Source organism: Haliotis rubra, unplaced genomic scaffold (genome assembly GCF_003918875.1).
Source record: "Haliotis rubra isolate DU_JTF1 unplaced genomic scaffold, ASM391887v1 Scf1655, whole genome shotgun sequence".
Lineage (NCBI taxonomy): Eukaryota > Metazoa > Mollusca > Gastropoda > Lepetellida > Haliotidae > Haliotis > Haliotis rubra.
Window position 1 is genome coordinate 15,012 of NW_025765620.1, and position 22,738 is coordinate 37,749.

Here is a 22,738-nt window from a genome sequence, read left to right on the forward strand (position 1 = left end):
ATAACCAAATCGGTCCAATAACCCGCAGGATCAAACCTCATCAACGACTGAAAGAACCAGTATCGGTCCTCGATTTCATCATAGAACGTTCATCTATCACCATCGTCAAAATAAAATAAATAGCAACAAGTTTAAACCGCCGATATACCGCAAAGCGGAGTTCAATGTTCCAGTTAGTGCGGGCAGATTTTATCATTGACCGTGACCGGCCAATCATAACTTCACGTACGTCCATTTCAACACTATCTTCCGATGCCAACCATCACCACAAAACCAAACGCCATGATATCGCTAATCAAATTGCCATCATCGTTCATTGACACAATCTTCCACCACGCAATTGTAATACCGGTCCACACCTCAATGCAGTATGAGTCGCCCACGATTATTCCGTAGCGATGAACCAGGCAGAACATTTAGCTCAGCCAACTCTTCAAATAAGAAATCGGTTTATCATTGAATTATGGTCACCAATAGATGAAGTCGCCAGGGCACGTGTCATAAGGTTGGACAGGAACAACCCCGATCGTTAGCAGCGATCACTGGTCATCATCCAATACAGTCAACATCATAGCATTTTGGCCAGTAATAATAGTACGATAGAGCTCAATTAGATTGTATAAATGGGAGAGCGAAGACGCAAGGACTCATCACCGACAGCAGGCCAGACAGCGACCGCCAACTCAACGGGGACAGGGTATTCGAAGAGAGCGTAGAAGGTCGTGACAGTGGTTCTGAATAAGTAGATTAGGTACCATAGTGACATCTGGTCAGAGAATATCCGCGATCAGACGCAATACGCATCCAAGACGCCAGCTGCGACTATAGTTCCCATACTAAAGGAACTTCACCAGATTGATATCATTATCTGTTCACAGACCGATTAATCAGTAAATTATTGCCGCATTAGAGCGTATCAATAATAATCATCATGTAACATAGCAGAACAGGAGTTGCATGCAAATCATGGATATGGCGAACGTTTGTCCGTCCTTAATATCATTAAATATACGAAATGGACGAACCGGCGAATTGGCTCCATCATAACGAACCGATTTGCCATTCATTAACGACGTGATTAACCATTTCAGTCATTCGAAATACGGTAATAGTATCATCATTGGTATTGGTAGTGAATCAACGATAGTTTGATGGTCATTGGTCATTCAACATATCGTAGCTTAACCCATCAACACAGAGTCGAATAATAACGTTGAAAATCTAAAGTTTTCGCCGACGACGGTATTCATTGCCGTAGTATATAGTCACGTACCCGATTGACCGTTCACGTTCATAGTGACCGTATCAAAAGAAATCAATTCATCATTATATTAAAAATCGTTACCGTACAGATAAAGACGACGTTAGTTGACAACGCCTTCGGTCACATGAAACATTTGACACCGAAGTCAAAGTTATAGACACCTTATAATTTCATCTTCACCGCAATTATTTCAGCCGTTTTTTCACCAGAAAAAAATTACATACTGAATAGCGTTTATAATATTATGCAGTTGATATAACGATTAGAATAAAGCCGGCGAGTCGAATTGTACGGTATTTGCTTCGTATTCAACATCGTCACGTTCAATAAGTCAATAGTCATTGAATGTGATTTATCATTCTGCGCCACCAAAATACTGATGGATTAATGATCATGAATCAAAATCATTCCGTATGTAATCAAGATTGCGCGCGACAGAAATGACGTATTAGCGGAAAAATCATTGTCCAATGTTATTCCCGAAGTATAACTCGTCGAAACATCGAAATGGTTACCGTGAACAATAGAATCACTTCCGCAGACCGACGATCCTTCGATCCAACCAGCGGTTTTCCTCGTCAAAAGCGATTAGTTGAACATTCAGCACGTTAAATGATATATCGACGAAAAGCGTTTCCGGCCAAATCGATGTTCGTTCCGTGAGTGAATCGATGATGCGCACGATCCATCAACCTTTATTATTCAGTTCGCGTCACGACGAAAGTTCTCGATTATCGTCACCCGATGGTCCTTCGGCCAAGATCCGCAGTAGTTAATAAAGCAGCCTAGTCCATCCACCTAGTCCATCGTCAACTATAACCAACAGTGGTAACGCACGCCAAGTTGAATCGGTTCAAAGTCTAGCGTACCAACAGTGTCGGCCGATTATCGATTCCGACCACGCGAAATATCAGCTTCCAGATCTCAAAAGCAACGGGGATCAACGGAAGATGCTCATGGCGCAGCATAAATAACGTTATCGAAAAACGCCATCGCGCCATAGCCGAAGCAATAATCATCATTAATCGACGAATGTCAAGACGCCGAACAACGCCGATTTAACGGACGTTATGTCATACGATTCATCAATAGTATTAAACCTGAGCCCACAAATGGCCTTTCCTTCGCGAGTTGTCAACGATTGTTGGTTTACTCCGTACTGCGGGGAAGAGCGAACTCCCGTGAAAACAAACATAATAAACTATCATCTTCTTAAACACTGGTCTCAAATTGGTACGATCATTAAAGATCCACAGTTAAACTATTCGATTTTGTAGTGTCATTATCAAACCTGTCCAAGGTATTGGTTCAGTCAATATATAGTGCGAACAAGCTTGAGTTTATCATGCCGAAGTGGCTGACGTTAGTCATCGGGCCCTTCATCGCGAGCCACGCGTAAGATTTTGCAATGTTCAAGCACGAACGTACAAGGAGAAGCAGACCGACGGAGACAAGAAACAACATATCAATACACCGATAAACAGCTTTGTGATTAAAATTGAATTCCGAATCACCATTATCTATGATGTACACCAATAATATGATTCAGTGAAGCTTCCGCGCGACGATCACCCGTGATCAAGCGTAACCAAAAACACTGCTACCAGCCCCGGCGTAAAGTACCCCGCAGCATTTTAAAGAAATTCACGAATACGTTGGTACGATCAAATGGTGGTCATTACGAATACGCAAACAGCCTAAGCCTGGCAGCCAGCAGACTAACGAGCTTATCATCGTCACGTTGCCCCAAGAGGTCATTATAAGCATACAATTGGTTGTGTTGCTTCCCAAATTGTGGTGAAGCTTGTCATCAAACGCCAGTTCCCATAACCAACTTTAACTCCTCACCCGTGAGATCAACCTTCATTTCAATGACTGAAGGTTCAGTTCCCGATGTTCGTTATCGTTGAAGATGCGGCCGATCGATACTGATATATCAGTTGGCAGAATATATCATAATATGACAGCAAGATTCATCGATGTCTCAGGTAATCGGGTTATATCATAACCATGCATGTCCATTTGCTAACAATCATTCTCGAATTGTTCTTCGTTCATCACCTTCAGTACGATGATGACGGCACTTACAAGCCAGGGTCATTACGTACCATTTATTACCGTAATCTCCATTCATACGTAACATGGGAATAAAGAATATTGGTTCATTCTTCATCGTAGTGACGCGAGCATCACGCCCCATGATTTATCGGTATCCGAAGCTCAAAGCTGGCATCAAGCACCAAGAAATTGAATATTCGCGAGAGAATTTTCAAGCGTTAGGAGTGACATGGATCACTGAAAGAAAGCCGTCCGGTGGCATCACCGTCCCCAAATATACTGGACAGATCAAACACGGCCCCCGATCAGCAGTACACCGACGTATGACGGGTCAAACACCAGCTGAATAAACAACGATCGAAAGCGGTGCGTACATAAACCACGATAGAGGTTCATTGATATAAGGGGAGAAATGAAGACGGCCGACCGACCAGATGCGAAGGGGCCAAAGACAAAGACCAAGAATGACCAACCCTGGTAACGGCGACAGAAGGTAGATGTCGTGATCACGCCTCGAAAGCGTAGTTCTGAATAAAGAAAGTTGTGGACTCGGCAGAGATCGTACAACATACCATTGAGAATACACGTCATCTCTGGGCGCGATTAATATCTACCGAATAAAAAATGAAACAGCAGGTGTCTCGGACACCTTCAGACTTCAATGCCAGAGACTGAAGCGCCCGGTAAGACTCCAGATTTCAGAGCACCACCCAGATCACAATATCCTCGCCGGAAGACCATCGTTCGGGTTCCCCATCGAGTCAGTATTAATCGCGCTTCATGGCCGCAATATTGCCGATGTCAACACGGGTCACCGGTTAACAAAATGCATGCAGCAAATCGTCATAAGCAACGGTAAACGATAGCCTAACAAACAAGTCAACGTCCTCATAACAACACAAATTGATACGCGAATACAGGTCCGCATGCTTAAATCAACGATCATCCAACCGACGAATACCCCCGCCATTCCCGTTAACTTATCAGTGCTAAAGCCCCGTGTCAATCTCAGCTGCAGCATTGTTCAGCCCAGCCAAGGGCGAATCATCGTTCGATTTGTCACCACCAACAAACAAACACAATAACGTCGAATAATCGTCAACGCGAAAACGAAGTTTTCGCCGATCTATCTACATTCACGTCGTAGTACATCACGCCAGTTCACTCGATCAATCACCATCCATAAAGCGAAGATCGCGGAAAGCGACAAAAACGTCAGAGAGATCAAGAGCTGGCCGACATGCCACAACGCCTTTACGGAAGATTTTGCCACCGTCGCCATAAGATGCAGTGAGGATCATTCCACCAGCACCGTAATCATTTGCAGATCATTTTTCACTGAAAATTATAATGAATGCCTTGGCGAATATTATTGCTCGATATGTCTTTATTTACAGTTGGCTGCTATTTAATGCGAAATGGAATTGCATTTCAGATCAGTTATCGGGGCTGCGATTCTCAACACCATTCATAAACTATTGCTCACAAATATTGGAGGTTTGTTTGGCATAATTTGAAATGCATTGAGGTTTGGATACGATCATGCAAATCAAATGCCCCGTAGTATGTTCAGTTTCATCAGATTTCAGTGCGATATATTACTGTTAGCGAAAGGGTTTTTCATGTTCGCATGCAGCCGTTCACACCGATTCCCGAGTAATGTCGGACCTTCGAAACATTGAAATATTTGCTTCGCATCATGCAGACCAAAGTATTGACGATCCTTTCTGAATAGTATCAAGGTTATTTCAACATTGAAGCCGGGCAAGTATGCATTGACGGGCCATAACATAAAACGATTCGAAGCGAGGTACGACTTCAGTTCTCGAGACGATTCAGCATTGAAGACTTTAGCGTTCGATAACCTTCTTCGCTAAAGAGACCGTAGTATTCGGTTGAAGCAGCCGAACTAATTAGCATCGTCAATCCATAACCAATTACGTGTACGCATGCTGTTTGAATTGGTTCAACAAACGGCGAGAAGTTGCTTCCACCGGTGTCGTTGTTGATGAAATATTCAGATCTCAGCACGGGGATCATATGTCTATAGCATCCTCGCTTTGAAACAGACGATATCAACGTAACATTAAACATAATGATGGCGTAGTTGAAGCAATCGCCTTTGAACGCTTCATAATCAACGGAAAGAATCATTAAGATGCCGTTAAATCAACGCTGACGAATCGATCAGCAGTATTAGTGCTATCCACGTCTCACCATCCGTCATTAAACCAGTTCAGATAAATATTCGCGAAAGACAATCCTTATGATTATATTGGTTCTGCCTGGTAATGCGGAAGACATTATTAAAAACCAACCCTGTGAATAAAACAGTCTGTCTCAGTTTGTTGAGCCCAACACTGGTCCCCAACACCTCAGCTGATCATTGAAATATCTTTGATAGAAATATGCCATCAAACATATCAAAGGTATGTTCGAAGATGGTTTTCGAGCGACATTTTGAAAGTTGGAAGTAAATTGAATAAAACGACGATTCCGTTTCATTAAAGCGCAATCGCGTAGATTTTGCATCGTTTTCAGCAGGTATGTATCGATGGTAGTATGTACGAATGGAAGAAAAGAAAAACATAGCTTGGTCGATGGGACTGGTTAAACAAGTTTTGTGAGTCAGTCAGTTCCTGAATCATCCATTACCCAGCGATAAAATATCATCATCGTCGCCGTTGAAGGCGCCGTTATGATCCGTATGATCGAAGCTTCCGTATCGGGTACCCTTCGTTCACAACTCTGCGTAAATTTCGCGCAATCTCAAGTTCACCTGAACAGCGCCAGCAACGACAGATGGTATCAATATTTGCGTTCCAACCAATCAACAACGCAAACCGACCGTTAATGACTTTAACAGCTTAATATCAAAGTCACATAAGAGGCGGCAGAAACAGAAAGTACAAATGGTTGCGTTACCCCAAATCAACACGTATGAAAGCTTCATGTCCGCAACATTAAAAGTCCGATAACCAAATCAATCAGCCTATCGCCAACTCGCAGAACCGATTCCTCGGGCATCGTCAACTCGATAAGTTATCATTGCATATTTTGGCCGACCGATCAGTTGCGAGTTAATAAATAACCATTATCATACCGCGGCAACAGATCAATAATCGGTTATGCGAAGACAAACGTTCATCTTCGTCAGCGCACCCCGCAACATTCAAGTCACAGCACGGCCAAGACAAGACCGCTATCGTTAGAACACGTCGTCGTATATCTGAATAAAGAACGGCGACGTCCATCGCCGGCCGTATATGCAATCGCCGTTCCGGTTCCGACCAAGCCGCCTCCACATCTCCGTTCATTGAAGATCAACCGTTCGTGAATACAAATTCCGTCACGATACGTCAGTCAAGCTACCCGAATCAACTGTGTCTTCACCAGTTACGGGTGTCACCGAAATATCGAATTATTTTCGTGCTGATCACCACATCAGCGATCAACCGTAAGATGTTGAAGAAAAGCGTCGCCCGGAAGTCAACACCGATATTATCATGAATTCATAGTCGGCGTCGTCAGACAATTATTGACAGCATCAATCGAGTCGACATTGTAATTTCGATGTAATTTCCGAAGCCCCTCATACCTGTTAAATATAGAACAAATAGCGATAAGTACTTTAAAACATAGAAGAGTTAAAGTTTGTATTCGAGCTTTATTTGAGCCATATATCGATGAAATCACCGACAGCAAAGGTTTGTATTGATTCGCCAAACATTGCGAACGAGGTATCCCGACCCGTTCCACCATCGATTTTATGCAGCCATAAGCGAATGGATCAGGGTTTAAAACATTGAATACTTTATGTTGCAATTCCAGGTGGGTTTGTCAATCTGAAAGTCATCACTGAAGCCAGGAAGTTTATCAACAGTTCGCCCATAGCAGCGTAGCGAAGTTGCTTCACAACATCGGCAACCCGCAACACATGTATCATCATTGTCTTCATTCATCATGTGTTTATCGCCTTCATTACAGAACCGATATTACCAGATATTATTAATAAAGCCAATCTATCGCCGAAATCACCATCGCAATAAAGAAGTTTATCACCATATCCAAAGTCGCCTTACATCCGCCAGCACTAAACATAGATGAAGCGAAAACATCATCGCCAAACATAAATAGATTTCAGCCCGTTTAAGGCTTCCACAACAATAGCCAACATCACCAAACAATGATCAGTACAACAAGTTCGTTCAAAATACAGCGTTCACCTCAGTTCCTCAATGTCTCCAGTATCAAAGAGAAAGACGATAAGCGCCAGTCGATAGCGCATGCCGACGGTGTAGCGGTTAATTTGCGCAGTTGACGAACTTCGCTGTCCTTCAACTTCGATCTTTAATCATCCAGTGTCGGCAGAATATCGTTATCCGATCTGTTAGTGAAGTGAGCGAGCGAGCATTAACGTCAATACCGCCATCGTACTATAGTCGTATTTCGACATTGAAATAGAATATAGAGAAGACAGAAAATTCGCCGATAAAGCGACGGCAGCTAACCAGATCGCCGAAAGACATATGTAAAACCAGTACCCAAAGCCAAACTATAGCAAGACGATACAATATAAAACAAAGAGCAGATCAACATATTGGGGATCATTACCTGCGACTTCTAAGTCATTTGACCATACGTTACACTCTAGTGTCTAAATATTCACGACAAAGAACAGGTGATTCCCACGATAAAAAGCGAATGCGTTACTACTTGAATGGTTTTGGGACTACAACCAGGAGTCATCATCGTTACAGTATTTACCGAGATGTTAATGGCCCAATCTAAAGTCATTACCAAACTTCCATCTGTAACATTGCGTATTTCACAAATCATTTAACAAATCTACCCTGTGCCGCCACTGGCAGAAAAATTTATTGTTCAAAATATCCTCGCGGAATACCGAATAAAGTTCGCCAAAGACACCTTCATCGGGTCAGCGACAACGGAGATCCCCAATTCATCAGTATTTGATGAAAGGAGGCAAAGTCAACGTCGAGACGGTTCTCAAATTCGATCGATCAACCCGGGCAAGCGATAATCAGCAGCCTACCACGGGAATTTCATTGATACCAATCTCTTCGCATCAGATTCGTTTCTGAGTAAAGCTTCGTAACGTATAGCGAACAGCGGCGCTGTTAAAGATCGTCATTGCACTGGCAGTCAACGTACGGTAAATCAATCGAAAGATTACGTCTATTTCATCAGCAAAGCAAAGATCATTATTCACTGCGCGATTTCGGCGTTACATTTCAGCTCGACAAAGAGAAAGTCAGAAAGTGCTCATTACGCCGTTTCATGTTTGGGGATGTTCCGTCATAAGAAGAAAGCCGGGCATGTTTGTTCTCGCCGCAGAGTCGTTAATCGTGCATTCCAGACATTATTAAACGATCCACGAGTGTTAACATGTCAAAGTCATCGTCCCGACCAGTCAATATTTGTACGTAGTATATTTCAGCCACCGATTACAGTTCCGTTTCAGGTCTTCGTCTCACAGATTTTAAACTTCGCGAGTTGTACCAGGTTCAACAGTCATGAGAGCAAAGAAGAAGACGGAAGTTTAAGATATATTCTCCACCGTCGACAAGCAGCAAATAAATGGTTTACCTCAAACAAAGAGAACAGGGCCAACCATGAAGCGATTGAAAACCAGTAAATGCAGATTAGATCAGCTAGAATAGAGTTTGTTATATCAAAGATAGCTTGATGCACGGCAAGATACCATCAGCTCAACATGGAGACTATCAATAGAGAGGTTCTGCATCTGAAGATTGTGGTGGATTAATCGTAGTTGCAGGTTCACCATATATGATGGAAGCCATAATCGTTAGAGCGACAAGTGATTGTAAGGGGAGCGTAGCATTCTCACCTGAATTGGTATCACGACTCAATACCGACAGTATTTGCTTTAGAGCTTCCAGGAGTTGTGGGACGAGACCAGCACTTCGGCTCTTCTGGTTGCCTGATGGAAGTTCCAGTGAAGTGAAGCGAAAGAGTGAGTTGTTTATCAAAGACTCAGCCACCTGAAGTTGTTGTTGCTGTTCAAATGGTCGAAACATGGCGAATATCCTGCAACAAACGCTGGCTGTCGTTAGCCCACCGTCCGTGCCCGCCGACGCGTCTTTCAGTGCGCCGCCGCTGAAGACCTTATTTACCCCGACGCCATCGCTCCAATCCGTATGGCGGCGGACTGGTGCCAGTCAGTGAAGGTCTCCCGACTTCCAAAGTTGAAGCCAACCGTGATTTAAGCGGTATGCAAAACCATTTCAACGACCTATTTCAAAACGTCAATATCCGTGCCGATCAAATGAATTGGCGTCGCAGCCAAATTATCATGACGGCGCTCCAAGCCTGTCAAAAGCGACGATTTAATCGTAGCCTACCGAAAATTGGTCATTAACATGGTCACCACGAAATGCCGATCGATCACCAGGGAGCGCAGAGACAGGTGCGAAAGGCACAGCTGGCTGGTCAGTTAACGATCAACAAACTGTGCGCCACCGCGCAACGCGTTTCAACAATCTTGGCCGTCCACTTCCGCACCCTCCCGCAAACAGCAACCGCAAAACGCCAACGACAGCTCACAAAACAAACTCTCACCTTGGCATCAAATCTCCAAACCGTATATCGGTCCGACGTCTTCGATCATGACCGCCTACCGAGCACATACGCTTCAATAGCTCTTTATTACCGCACCATCGGTCCGGCTTCGACCCAAACGACCATAACGCAGCCGATTTCGTCTTCATTTACTTCGAATCGTCAAATATGGCGTTTCAGTGTTTAATGCAACGTACAATATTCGAAGGTAGCCGCACATTTCGCCGACATATACGCCGGTGGATAGACGTACTGGTTTGTTCGATAACAGCTTTCAGGCTTCAACAAGATTTATAGCGACATGGTATCATCCGCGAATATCCCCGTCAATACGCTTCGATTGCCTTATCATACCCTTAAAATACATTAAATCAGTATCATTTATCGAAAAGTCGTATAACGATACCTAATTTCCCCAGTACACGTTCAGCCGTGCTTTCAACATAAAATGTTTAAAATAACGAATACAATAAGTTAACATTTCCAGTTCGAATATTTCGGTCCACTTCGAAAGCACCATCAAAATAAAATCGATAATACAGTCCTTTCAATTTATTGTTCAGTTAATCGAAGTTGGGAACAACTTTGATTGAAATATAGCTCATTGCGCCACTTAGCTCGCTGTTATCAACCATCTTCATGTTTTTAGCAGAAGTGGTAGACGCATTGAGATGACTTTCTCAACCGTCATAAGATAGAACGCCAGCGTCAGTTGATGATTGCATCATCACCCGTCGCTAACAACGCTGATTGCGCCGATCTGTGATACCATATGCTTCATTGAAGCTTCAACGCTCTCAAATCTTCACCAGAACCATAATAATAAGCGTGATTTTGCGCCCAAACATCTAAAATAACAACCAAACATTACGCCGAAGAAGTCTTCTTTAAGCTTTGAAGTCGCATCGTTATATCCGCCGACTTCAGTAAATGTTGGTCAAGGTATCTATCGATGAAACTTTAATTGAGCAGTTTATCGTTCTGTAGTAACAATAACAATATGCCTGTCTTCGTTTAATTACTTTGAGACTCCGTACCGGCAGTAATTCCCTTTGGTGTCATCAATTTGTTTGAAACAGCAGCATCAGAAAACAGAATTCAACGTCATCAAAGAAGAAACAACTCAACGTTTGATTTCATCGATCAATTATTGATTTAGTGGCGAAAACAGAAATGGATCAGTTGTTCGTCGCGTTCTAAAGGACACCAGCCAAAGCCACGTTAACGCAACATGTTATCGCCATGGTACGACGACCATCTGGAAACCGCTTCTGATTGAGTTTTCAATTGTCGATCGAATGAACGCTTAGAAAATCAATAAAAACAGTTATTAGAAGCTCATTTTTCGAGAGGTATTATCGATAGCAGTTCAGGGTAAAACATGTCAATGGTGAGTTATCTCCGATCGGAAATAAAGTTGTTCTCCTTCATTTATCGTTATTCGTCTATCGTTTCGGGTGAATCCTCGTCAAATCGGTCACGAGCGATGGCTATCTAATTAGTATAAGCAAGCTCCATTTTCGATAAAATGGGGATAACGAGTTATTTTGACCAGGATCGAAGGGAACTCCTCAAAGAATTGAATAAAATCTCCGTTAGTAGTGAATAATGAAATGTTCGCAACATTCGTCAATAAAAGTACTTCCAGACGCCATTTGCTCCGAGCTTCGTAATACCGGAGCATATTCTTCCCATAATAATTGGTAATCAAATACATCATCAGGGGGTTTGGCAGTTCATCACCGAACGACGACGTACTACCAACAGGTTCAAAAGCATTGGCGACATAATCCTATTTGATGACCGGCGTTCAACTTCGCCGCAATTTTAACAAATTATCGAATAATCAATATTCACTGTCGTCCCTGTCGCGTTTCGCCGTTCGTCGTGCCGATTCGCGGGTTTACTTCACTGTGCCAAAGCGGCCAGAGACGCCGTTCGTGCCTACGAAATGTTCGTTAGCGATTAGCGCCGACAAATTTAAAAGACGACACGCATTAAAGCCAAAACCAATTATACTTCCAGCCGCATCAACCGGCTCACGTCAATCAAATGACCGGTTTATCACGTCAGTACAGCACCCCTTTGTTCAACATCAAAGAAATATGTCGCCGCATTCGTTATCAGATTTAGCCGAAATATCGATCAACATAGATAATCTTCACCGCAAGCTCATCGCGTACCAAAGTTATTTAACGTAGCGTATCGCGTTGTTAACGAAACAATGAACCTTATCGGTAGGCAATGAATAATCGGCAGGTATCGCCCGATAGCATTCCATAGTCAGTTCCACCGCGACATATCATAATCGCCAGTAACCATTTTACTAATGTGCAAACACCAACACTATTAAATATTGAATGGCGTGCAGTTCATGGAGTTCACATATCGACACAGATAACAGACAGAAATTCACCGGAGATAGTACGCAGTTATCGAAGCTCATATTAGGTAGTATTGCCCGCAACTTGTCTTCCGGGGACCTCTATTAAATAGCGGTTCGTTCACGTTATCTTTTCCATATTGAGCCATCGCGGACAGACGACACGAGCTTCATCTCTGTGGTTGCCTCGTTCGTCGTTCGTTGTCACGACGGTTTGTTCAGTAGGCGCCAATGTTCTTTCGATCTAAATCTTTTATTAGCGTTCATATACTGGTGTCCAGAATGAAACAGATAAGTTCGGTTGTCATCATTTCCGGTAGTATTCATCACACAGAGCCGAACACCGAACACCTTACCTCCGCCAGCATCAATACCCAGACATTATCTTCGCGGCCGTAGATCTCAATATTCTGAAACGTTTCATCAAGTCAATCTCCGACTATCAATATGTTATCCGCAGTCGTTCGCCCAAGCGTCTAATCTAAGCGTAACATGTTGGTTCATCATTTAGTTTCGTTAAAGATCAGTCAGTCCATTTACGATCGCAGCATCACGACCGAAAGCTTCCGGAACACACACCAAAGCGATCACGTTACCTCGACTACCGTATCGAACGACCCCATTTTCGAGGAACGTTAATGATCGTTCAACACAACAGGTTTCCGTTCGATATGAGTCAGTAAAACCCGCACGAGTAAGTCGAAGAGGATGCAACGGCGTAAGGTTGAAACCGAACACGAACAATTCCAACCACGCAAGTTCCCAAACTAAACTCGACGTGCGGCGAATAGAAGATCAACGACAGTATCAACATCAAAGTTTAAACCAGCCGATGCACTACGGGATTTACCGTCGCCATTCAAACATTCAACCGGGTGTCGTCCAATATCTTCTTCAGTTCACGTCAACCATTTGTCCATTATTATTCGCGAAACGTCACATAAGCGATATTTATGGTTCGAGTTCCACGCAATTTATGGCGCATATTACTGCTAACACAATCAAAGCACGAAACGTAGAGTATCAGAGCGCGGGTCAGCCTGATACGGGTTACCGAGCGGTATCAGCGGCGACTTCGATTTAAGCAGCACTGCCCGTTACTTCAGTTAGCAGCAATATATTCGTAATACCGTTCGGGGCCAGTGACGACAGTAATCAGTCGATCTGCTGCTTCGACAATGACAGTCGTGGGTAAAGTCAAAGTAGTTCCGACCATATTCGTCTTTCATTCATATAAGCACGGAAGAACGGTGAAGGGTCGTCGGTGTCCAATGGTCGATAAGTCAAATCGAAATGTTTAAAATCAAAAGTCTTTTAACATCTGGCAAAATTACGCGTTTCAAAGATAGTCATTGCGCTGGAACATGATCCCGAACTTCAGCGACAGCACACATTAAGCATACATAAGCCGAAGACGGAACACATCAGCACCGGTCAGAGCAGTATCTCCAACGTTTCAGCAAGAATACGACCACGATGCTTTTATTGACATGGCGCTCTGCTCTCTGCTTAGAACACGAAATAAATCCAGTCCTCAACTGCACCGTCTGATGACCACGCTGGTTTAATCGCTCATCCGCGCTCGCTGTCAAGTCATTCAATACAAACACGTATCGTTCGCCTGAATAATAGAGATCGAAGTGATTGCCAATAATTATATACGCAACAATTCCACCGTCATTCATTGTACATCCGCTTCTTCAGTCAAACATCACGATTTATCTGGTTGGAACAAACGTCAGAGCATCAAACGTTTCCGTCGCATACCGGATGCAGCAATACGGAAGGTATAATGCTCATTTTAAAAGGCCGGTACCAAAGCATAGAGATTAACAAAAGATCCTCGCCAGTCCAACGAAAGGTATGATTGCCATTTCAAAGAAGTTCATTGTTAATATCCGCTCCAGCCACTGCCGAGCGGGTCCTTCAGTTCACGGTTTCAGAACAGCGCCATTGTTCATTCTTTTGTTGTTCGTCAAAGACAGAAAACAGCCGAACGGTTTCGTCCAAGCGAACATCGTTCACATTTAAGCGGAAATTCATCGCTGACCGCTCCCGAACGAATTAAAATTACCGCGAGCAGCGAAAGCATTATCGTTTACTCCAACACCGTAATGCCGTTTTAGGCAGACACGAAACATTTGTTATAGTCTTGATATTTTCGCCAAAGCCTCCTCATTCATAACAGCCGCGGTTCGTTCGCGCTAAGTCTCGCGCAAGACAAAGTTTATTTCTTTTGGGAAGAAGAAATATCTCGACTTATCTTTGTTATTTCTATACCTCGCAGTATTGATGTGACATACAGATGCTAGTAAGGCCGTGCGCGTCTCTCTCTTCTCCCATCGTGTGCGTGCGTTATATAGGCGGCGCAGGCCATCATCATTGGCTCCAGTTAATTCAAGCTTCGGGTTACCAGAAGCAATCGCGAGCTTTATGGATGCAAACTTATTTTGTTTGTGTCAACGTTTGTGAGCATACGTCCTTTCCTTTACCACCTCGGCGCGACAGGCTCCGCAACGCCGTGCTCATGATGTTGTGCCGACATCCACAAAACTCACCGCATGCTCTCTTCGTTTCCTCGTCTATCAACAGCCGTACATCAGTAAGCCGATCACTGGCCGATCGATACCACGTTTTCGCCGACGTCTGAAACATACCGTACACAATCATTGTGTAACATTTATTCTAAATAACATTGGCACCACTAAATTTGAAGGACAGATTTTACTTGAAAATAGAAATTGTCCAAAATGCGCCAAGAATACCTAATGTAGACTACTGAACCACTGAAAAGACTGCCTAGCTAAAAAAAATAAATGTTGCAAATTGGTTAGCTATAGGATTCTCATACAAAATATATATTTCGTTGAGCGTCTGAAGCTTAGCATAAAAAACATGAGTATCAAGAGAAAAGTCCAACGAAACCCAATGTCAACTTACTGTCCTTGTACAACTGTTGTCATGTAGACGAGGAAACAAAGGAAACGATACGGGCGAGAGTTTTATGGATATCAACTTTATCATGAGGAGCATCGACACGTTTAAGGCATATCCTTACTCAGGTGAATAAAGGAGTAAGGATATACTCCTAAACGATTGTAATTCATAAAATAGAAGTTTGCATCCATAAAACTCTCGTCATTATGCGTATCACTCTAAATGCCATTCAAAGACCCGAAAGGACAAAATACACCTTGTACTCTCACCTCAGGTATCTCACGTCCACTAGTTTGCCAGTTGTCCTTGGTGAGACTACACACGAAGGAAGTTAATGGATTAATCTAGATTGAAGGCTGGTGATTAATAGGTAATAAACACATATACAATGCATATATATATATACACACACACACACACACACACAGGGAGAGAGAGAGACACACACGCACAATAATAATATACTGATTTTATATATCTATCTATATCTATCAAGTGATTTCTGCAGGCGTATAAGAAAGAAATATATAAAAGATAAGTCAAGATATTTCTTCTGGGTCAAAACTCCTTTATCTGCACAAAGATCTTTTCACCTGAAGGGACGTTGAACCGCGGAAGATCTTGGTGCAGATAAAGGAAGCTTTAAGCAAGGAAAAATATCTGATTTATCTTTAAATGTTTGTGTGTCTCCTCTCTCAGATCGACTTTCCTTGACGTACAATGACAAAACTATTATTCGTGTCATGCTTCACTTTATTATAGATACTCATATTGAACTAATTCATTCTAATTCAAAGACAGTGCTTGTCTGGAATTCCCGCTTTAAATATGAACAATGTTATGTTCACTTGGACAAACCATTCAACACACAATACATAGCTGTTTTCACAATCTTTGAGCAAAGACAAAAAATATATAAAAGAATAGACAAAAATAATATTCTTGGAGAAACTTCAGCTCAAACTGGACTGAGGCAGTTACTCGGCAGCAGATAACATTTTCGTCTTGGATATGCTCATAGAAATTCTTTGAAAAGTAAGCATAATCATACTGTTCTTGTTATGGATTTCTTGAAAGTCTTTGATAATGTTACATACTGAGGGCACAATCTTGCCATTATTAGCTAAAATAGGCATGCAAATACAGGCCCATGTGAATAGTACCGCATCCAGTATTATTGAGGCGTACGACAAGGGCGGTGAATATTTGTCACCTCTGTTGTTTGGTCTCGTCATCAATGATCTTGAAACATTTCGCCTAAAGAAAGACGGATGTACAAGTGTTAATATTGGTAATTGGAATTATTTGCATATATAATTGTGTAACTTAACTCCCTCGCCTGTTGCTGAGTCTGTCCTCCTTGTTAATTCTTCAAGCGAACTACATTTGATTATTTAAACAGAACATTGCAATGTTTGTAATTGGACGTGAACCCGACAGAAAATAAAGCCTGGATCTTGAGGAAGCGGGTCGCTCAAAACAGTAGGTTATCGTTTAAATTGGAGAATACCGAGATTGAAATTCCACGTTCTTCGGTGTTCTATTCACTAGAAACAGAAGCCTCATGTCAATAAAAGCTTTATCAGTAAGTGCATCTAAAGCCATGTGCTTTCTGCTGAAAACATTTAGAATTATAATATACCTTCTGACCGAGTGCGTGCGGCTTTTGACATAATGACCCGTGAAGATCCGGGTTAGAATTGGTCTTCAGTAACCCATGCTTGGAAACATAATGTGTGCTTGAGATGTGTGCTAGATTTACAACCTTTATCCTTTAAGTTTCAGGATCATGTTCCATACCAGTGATATCTTTGAAACATAATTTTGCCAAGACTGTTTAAAAGGACTTTGAATTTTAAACGTATTTGAACTATCGACCATTGGATGCCGACGGACATACCGTTCAGCTTTCTTCCGTGCCTTCCTCGCCATTTATGCTTGTGATAAGAGACGAATAGCGGGATCGGGTGGTCAGGTTCGCTGACTTGCCTGACACATGTCATCGTATCCCAATTGCATAGATCGATGTTCATACTGTCGATCACTGGATTGTCTGGTCCAGACGCAATTATTTACAGACTATAGCCTTATAGCTAAAATGTTGTTGAGTGCTGCTTAAAATCAAAGTCACTCACTTGTTACCACTCGTGAAGCCCTTATCAGACGATTACGCTCTATTACTCTACGTTTCAACGTTATTGGTTTGTGTAGATAATATGCACCCTCGAGGTGCATGTGACTCGAACCATTAAAAGAGATTTACCATGTCCACTTATGCTTGAAAACATTTCTGAAATGTATGGACAAAATTGTGAAGAAATGGTTGACATTGAGACTTGAGAGAGAGAGTGGACGACATGCCACCCGTCCCGGTTGGAGACAGATAGACAAGATAGCGACTCAATTACGACCCAGAGTCTGCATGGAGTACATCAACAGAACTAAACTTTAGAATGGTGAGCTTACTACTAGTGTCGTGTCTTCTGTTATCCATTCACCACACGATATTTTCGGAGTTTAGTTTGGGAACTGCACGTGGACTGGGTGGTCACGATGTTACATGGTCAGTTTCAGCTTCTTACGCCGTTACGTCCCCTCACTCTGACTTACTCGTGCAGGTTTTGCAACCTCACATTATCCGGAGCAAACCACTGCTATGTTGTGGTGATGTTGAATCCAATCCTGGACCAAAGGACAACGTTCCTCTCGAAAAATCTAAGTCGGAAATTATATCCGTTCTCACTCGAGAAATACAATTAGTCAAGGAAGAAGTACAACAAAGCGTGAGTCAGCTGAAGTGTGAAGTGATCAATGTCCAGGAAAACCTGAAGTCAGTGTCTGCAGTCATAAATGGACTGAAAGATGATCTTGTAAAACTAAATGATGACCAACATGTTCTACGCCAGATTTAGACGCTTTAGACGAACAACTGCAGGATCAACACTATTTATTCGTCAAAGGTTGAGGAGCTTGACAAACGAATAGAGATATTAGAGATCTACAGCCACAGAGATAATGTTATCCTCGTTGGCATTCCAGAGGATGGACGAGGTGAATTCTATAGCGGGAGTAAATCAAAGGTGGTTCAGTTGTTCAGCTCTGTGTGTGGCGATGGAGATATTACTGTATACAAGCAGGCGACATAAAAAGATCTCACCGATTAGGTGGTGACAACAGCTCCAAACCCAGACTTATCATTGTTTCATTCTGGGACACGGAGACAAAGATATGGGCACTGAACAAAAGAGAGGATTTAAGATCAAAGAACATTGGCATTGCAAACGATCTCACTCTCCGAACCAGAGAGAAACTCGTCGTGACCTATCAGCGAACGGTAAACGAGGCTATTACAAGAATGGAAAGCTCGTAATCGTCAATGAACTTCCACACGTGAAACTCAACAACATGGAGAAAAGGATAACGGTAGACGAACCGCTCGTTTTAATAGGAACGGTCCCAGACCTAAGAGGCCATAGGGACACGGGCGAGCTCGTCCAAACGCACACCCAATCTCTATGGAGACTCGACAACACGCTTATATCTCCACGTGGAATATTTCTGGTATCTGGTATCTGGTATCGAGCTATGTAGACTCCATAATTTGCACATATTCAATGGCCGCTGTGGAAGCGATAAAGGTGTTGGTGATTTTACTTTTATTAGTAAAAAAAATGGTTGCAGCGTTATTGATTATGTCATTGATCAGAACCCATTTATAGAGAAATACTATCTTTCGACATCCTTTCAAAACCTGATTCTGAACACCTGCCAATTATATTCTCATTACCTACCAATAAAGGTTCGAGTAATATTTCTGATAACAACACGGCTACTTCTGATTCATGCTTTACCAAGTACACGTGGAAGCACGATTTCGAAGATATCTATGTGTCAATGCTCGAAAGCTCATCTGACTCTTTGAATGATGCAACGTATATTTCTTTATTTGATATTGAACAAGGGGTTAACATGTTTACTGACGTATTATTGAGGTCAGCTGATTGTATGAAGCGAGTTGTTACGTCACACAGCAAGGTATATAATTGGTTTAACAATGCGTGTCGATCTTTTAAACATCAGCGCTGTCATTTCTTGAACATATTTCGTAAACGCAAAGACGAGGCGTCTCTAGCCGCTTATGTAACAAGTAGAAATGCATACAAATCAGCTTGTAAGACGGCCAAGCGCAACCAGGACGATAAGCAATTAATTGAATTGAATGATTCAATGGGTGACCCTAAATTGTTCTGGCGAAAGTTGAAACACCTAACCGGTGGGGTTTCATCATCGGATACTAGTAATATATCTCCAGAGACTTGGTTTAACTACTTTTGGGACCTGTTTGCTGAAAACCAGAATGACCCCAGCGACGATCCATCGCTCGATGATTACATCTTGTTCAGTGAATGTGACTTGCAAACCCCTGATGATATATTTGATTCACCAATTAGTATAGGAGAAATATACTCCAGTATTACCAAGCTCAAGGCAAATAAAGCGTCTGGGGAGAATTACTTTATTGGCGAAATGTTTTAGGTCTTCAGCTAATTTTCTCCTACCTTTTCTGGAAATTTTATTCAATTCTCTTTATGACAAAGGAGAGTTCCCTTTGTCCTGGTCCAAAGCTATCATTATCCCATTTTATAAAAATGGAGAAAAAAACCTTGCCTGCAAATTACCGTGCCATATCACTTCTCAGTGTATTTGGCAAGTTATATGCAAGTATTTTAAACAATAGACTTGTATTCTGGGCCGAGTGCTGCAATAAAATTAAAGAGGAACAAGCTGGTTTCCGATCAGGATACTCTACCATTGATAATATTTTTACCCTACAGACCCTTATCAGTAAATACCTCTCGAAAAAGGGTGGAAAACTCTATGCTTGTTTTATTGAGTTTTCTAAAGCGTTCGATTCCGTCAACAGACAGAAGCTCTAGTATCTATTCAAAAAGAACGGACTAGGGTCAAAAATGGATAAAGTGTTGCGATCTGTGTACCATAACGTGAAAGCATGTGTGCGTACATCGAATAACGTAAACACAGAAGTATTTGAATGTCCTTTAGGGGCACGGCAAGGTTGTGTTCTTAGTCCATTTCTGTTTTCATTTTTCATCAATGAATTGGTCGATGAAATCTTGTACAAAAGGCGTTCAGTTATTTCCTGACCTACTCGAGTTGTTTCTTCTTTTATTTGCTGATGACGTTGTTCTGTTTTCTGATACTGTAATTGGACTCCAAAAACAAATTGATATTTTAAAGAATTACTGCGAAACATGGAGTCTCCAAGTAAATTTAAACAAGACAAGTATTGTTGTATTTAAACATGGGGGCAGACTTTCTAGAACGGAAAATTGGATCTACAAACTTGCTCCAATTAAAGTTTCATCATTATATAGATACCTTGGCATGCTATTTACTAGAAATCTCACTTGGCAGCAGATATAAACAATCTGACTCTTAAAGCTAAGAAGGCTCTTATAACCGTTCAACGTAGCGTGTTTAAGTTTGAAAAATCTCTCATATGAACTGTATTTTAAAATCTTTGACACTAAAATCCTGCCAATTTTATTATATGGTTCTGAGGTGTAGAGTGTTCAAAGATTTGAAAGCATTGAAAAAATTGCAAGCTTGTAAACGTTTTCTGGGTATCCGCAGATCAACATCCAGCGATATTGTATTAGGTGAATGCGGAAGATACCCAATCTATATCTTGGCACTGAAACGTTCTATCTTATATTGGTTGAAAGTCATCTCAATGCGTCCTTACCGCTTCACCTTAAAAGCCTATAAGATGCTCCTGTATCGGGTTGAAAATGCTAGCGAGGCTAGAAATAAGCACAACCGGGCTATATTAATCAAAAAGACATTGTTCCAACTTGGTCTTGGATATGCATGGGTCAGTCAGGGAGTTGAGGATGCTACAGCTTTTCTATCCATTGTTCAACAACGATGTAAGGATTGCTTCCAGCAAGAGTGGACCAGAAATATTCAAACTGGAAAATGTTCTTATTTGTATTCATTGTTTAAACAACATTTTATGTGTGAAAAGTATTTAACAGACGTAAGTATAAGGAAATTAAGAGTATCGTTATCGCAGTTTCGATGTGGCTACTAGGATTTAATGTATTTTAAAGGAATATGTCATGTTACTGAGAGCCAATCCTGCAAAATGTGTGACAAGGATATTACTGAAGATGAATACCATGTCCTTCTCATCTGTCCACAGTATGAAGACCTAAGAAAGTATTATAGACCATCTAAGTACACGTCCTGTCCCACATTTTACAAATTCAGCATACTAATGTCAACAGAAAATGTGCAGCTACTTCAGAATATTGCTACGTTTATACACGATGCATTGTTAAAACGCAAACGCGCTTGTACCACACACCCATTGTAACTGTTTTGTACTTGTACTATGGGCCACTTACCTACAGTTCAGAAAATAAATAAAGACAAAAATCATACACGTGCCTATAGTCCGTTTTGATCAAAAGCGGACCGATGAATTGCAATGTAACTCAAAAACTAATAAACATATAATACTCAATGAAACGCTGATCATAATCAAAACATCAGACCAACTCTGTGGTTTGTTTGCAGAATTTATGTCCTAAAATTAAAAAAGTTGTTTAACAAACTATCATTAACATTTTGACACAGTTCACTATTTGTTACGAGGGAGGAGTGCAGAGAAATGGACAGCCAGGTGTTAGAGAAGCACGTGCACAAGTGCCCACCTAGTTATTGATCCATTAACCTGTGCTGTGCCGTCTCCATCCTTTCTCGCACACCTGGCTGTCCCTTTCTCTGCACTCCTCCCTCCAGAGTTGGTCTGACGATTTAATTATGATCGGCGTTTCATTGGGTATTATATGTGTAATAGTTTTCGAGTTAGATTGCAATTCATCGGTCCGCTTTTGAGCCAAACGGACTATAGATATTGTCATTTAGTACGACGCATCTTAAGATATTTGATCCAAACACATGCAGATATTTCGTATTAACGTTTTAAATGGAATCATTTAAAAATGAAGTTTCATACCGCTTAAAAAATCACAGTTAACTGTCAACTAACGGAATCGGGTTGGCAGGCTCGCTGACTATTAACAGTCCGCCGCCATACAGCTGGATTAGACCCGTGAAGATCCGGGGTAGAATAGGTCTTCAGCAACCCATGCTTGCCACAAAAGGCGACTATGCTTGTCGTAAGAGGCGACTAACGAAAACGGGTGGTCAGGCTCGCTGACTTGGTTGACACATGTCATTGGTTCCCAATTGTGCAGATCGATGCTCATGTCCAGACTCGATGATTTACAGACCGCCGCCATATAGCTGGAATATTGCTGAGTGCGGCGTTAAACTAAACTCACTCACTCACTCACTCGCTCACTCACTACTTTAAATGGAACTCCCATCAAGGTTGTAAAAGAGGCCAAGTTCTTTGGTCTCATTTTCGACTCCCATTTAACTTTTCTTCCGCATATCGAATC

General features: G+C 41.9%; 1 long non-coding RNA gene across 1 annotated transcript; it reads left to right on the plus strand.

The window, feature by feature from the left end:
- The first annotated feature begins 2,395 nt into the window (after positions 1-2,395).
- On the plus strand, positions 2,396-21,406 carry LOC124272053. The gene is made up of 3 exons (XR_006897228.1): positions 2,396-2,407; positions 17,939-17,944; positions 21,327-21,406. It is a non-coding gene; the product is annotated as an uncharacterized LOC124272053 (long non-coding RNA).
- The last annotated feature ends 1,332 nt before the right edge of the window (positions 21,407-22,738 follow it).